This window comes from Empidonax traillii, unplaced genomic scaffold (genome assembly GCF_003031625.1).
Source record: "Empidonax traillii isolate 1590-97213 ecotype Southwest subspecies unplaced genomic scaffold, ASM303162v1 scaffold312:size2399984, whole genome shotgun sequence".
Classification (NCBI taxonomy): domain Eukaryota; kingdom Metazoa; phylum Chordata; class Aves; order Passeriformes; family Tyrannidae; genus Empidonax; species Empidonax traillii.
The window spans coordinates 1,735,508-1,738,750 of NW_020955505.1; positions in this window are offsets into that span (position 1 = coordinate 1,735,508).

Sequence of the window (3,243 nt, forward strand, 5' to 3'; positions counted from 1 at the left end):
AACAAAAAACCATTCCTTTCTTAAGCAAATTGAAGGAAGACTCATAAGGGAGTGAAAGGTGGAGACGAAATTCTTGTGGTGTAATGTGAATGAATCCTTTTTGTCTAGGGAGATTCTACAAGAGGTTTTACTCCACTAATCCATCCCACTTGAAAAACAACCTCCAAATATTCACTCCCATCCATTCTTTCCTCTCTTCTGCTCTTGTCAAGTTCCTTAGTCCTAACTCTGCATAGTCAAAAAAGAAAACACAAGTCAATGAGAAGACAAGTGGTTTAGAACCAGTGAAACAAAAAACATATCATCATGAAACTCTGTGACAACAATCTGCAATCTTTGCCAGATTATGGCTGACAGCACTGAACAGCAAAGAAAATTATGTGTATTCAGTGAATATAAGGAACCTGCTACTAACTATACTGATCTTGCTGCCACTTGAACAGTGCCACTGATGTTGGTGATACTGCAAAAGGTTCACATAAACACTAACAAGAGTACAAAGTACTAAAAAGGAATGCATAGAGTTGGAACATAAATTGATAGATCTTCCAGACAGAGACAGAGATTACATATCATTTTGCCTCTGGGTGAATATAAGAAAAATAATTCTTTTATCTAGTGTGACTAAATTACTTCCTTAAGTTAGTTGTAATTTGGCACAGTACTTCTATTATGCAAACAAAACTGTTTATTCAGTATTTTTGTTCTTCTGTTTTATACTTGGCATACTGTAAATGCACATTATCTTAATATTTCATGCAATCTTTATATTGCCAACATTCAGATGAAGTGTATTTTCAAAGACACAGCAGACTAGAAGAGCATTTGGATCCCATGTATTGACATTAATCAGTATCACTGTCTTCTTCTGATGCCATGAAAGGAGGAAAGCACATCCTAAAGATGATTAATCTTTTGAAATAAAGAAGAAGACTATTTTATAATTTTTTCAACTATTTCAAGCTATTTTTTCAACTAGCTCAAAAGACAAGTTTCAGCACTTCTTGTTGAAACAGATAATAATTTTTTCCATCTATGCTTCTTACAGGAAACCAAGCTCAGTTTAGTCACAACTAAATGTTCCATTAACTATTTGCATTTTTTCCTGCATTTTCCCCATTTCCTTTCCTTTTACAAAGGAAGAAAAAAGTGTCCAATAAAATTTCCTCAGACATACATTCGTATTTTTGTCTGATTTTTATATACATTTACACACCAAAACCATTATGGAGAAGTAAAGGAAGAGGACAGGTTTTCCCTAATTTGAAAGAGGAACTTTTGAAAGCTGTTGATAGTTTAATGCAATACACATAAAAATAAAGTATCTTTTCTCTAATTTAAAAAAAATGCACTTATAATCTATTTACTACTTTAAGTCAGCTTAAATCTCCTCATTACAGACTTAGCTATAAAAAAAAAAAAAAAAAAAGAATTTCATTCCATTAGTGCTAAAATAATCTAAACTGGCTAGTAATTTTGCCTTAAATCAAGCCTTTTAGGCATTACAAAGTATTAAATTACCTTTTCTTTTGCCTAAATGAGCTTTTAAAAAGCATCTGATCCTATTCTCTGCCTTTTCTTTCTCTCTTTCTTAAAATAGACTGCTTTGCAATTCCTCTAAAAAGAGAACTCGTTTTGGTAGATCAAGTTAACTACTGAACACAATTGCAGAAAAGAGATGTCCAAACCAACCATCCATTGTGCATTTGAGATAAACAATAAAATCTTCAAAACAAAACTTGAAACTTTTTATGTCAGTTTGTGTGCATGGACCCATCTCCCTTTTGAAATCTTTCAATACATGTGGGACTCTGCCATTATGTTAAAATTATTTAGAGAGTGGCTGTTTATGTGAAAATTATTGATTTTATTTTTGTACTGGGACCAGAACCCTGGTAAAGGATCTGATTACATCCTTCTCAAAGACTTCTTGTCTTGGAATTCTAAAATGCCTTTGAAGAAAGCTTCTTGCTTTGATTCTCGTGTAGCTAACCAGTGAACCTTCAGTCATGAATTATTGCTTTGAAACACAGTATATTCATCCTAGGGTATGTAAATTATGTTCCCATTAACTCAGCATCCCCATTCCTGCTTTGTTTGCCTCCCCACATATTTTTATCACCATGATATATAAATTGGTGCCTTGGGGTTTTCAGTTGATAAATACATGCCTACAGGGTGACATCTGATCGTTAGCAGATGAAATCCATAGTTTCCTTGTGCTGTGAGGTAGTTCCTGCCCATGGCTGGGGATTGGAACCGGGTGGGTTTTAACATCCCTTCCAACTGTCCCAGTTTAAATGAGACACGGGTCTTTTGCTGAGGATGAGTTATGAGAAAAGACTCAAACTCCTCCTTCCAAGTAATTAAGAGGCTTCAGTTGAGGGAAAACAAATTATGAAAAAGGAAAATATAACAGCCTTTTATTAATAGGTATGTGTGTTTTAGCAGAAACAATTAAAAGAAACAAGGAAAACAACCAAACAATACTCCTATACCCACAAATAATCCCCTTCAAAAAAACAAACCGATAAACAGGCAAAGGGAAAAGTAAACAGTTCAATTTCATAGAATCATAGAATAGATTGGGTTGGAAAAGACCTCCAAGATCATCAAGTCCAACCCCTGATCCAACTCCAATTACTATATCATGGCACTAAGGGTCACATCCAATCTCTTTTTAAAAACCTCCAGGGATGGTGAATCCACCACCTCTCTGGGTAGGCCGTTCCAATGCCCGATTACCCTCTCTGTAAAGAATTTCTTCCTAACATCTAACCTAAACCTCCCCTGGCAGAGCTTGAGCCCATGTCCCCTTGTCCTATTGTTGGTTGCCTGGGAGAAGAGACCAACCCCCACCTGGCTATAACCTGCCTTCAGGTAGTTGAAGAGAGTGATGAGGTCGCCTCTAAGCCTTCTCTTCTCCAGACTAAACAACCCCAGCTCCCTCAGCCTCTCCTCATCAGACTTGTGCTCAAGTCCCTTCACCAGCTTTGTTGCTCTTCTCTGGACCCGCTCCAGCACCTCAATATCCTTCCTGAACTGAGGGGCCCAGAGCTGAACACAATACTCAAGGTGTGGCCTCACCAACGCAGAGTACAGGGGAAGGATCACTTCCCTGCTCCTGCTGGCCACACTGTTCTTGATGCAGGCCAGGATGCCATTGGCCTTCTTGGCCACCTGGGCACACTGCTGGCTCATGTTCAGCCTCCTGTCGATCAGCACCCCCAGGTCCCTTTCTGC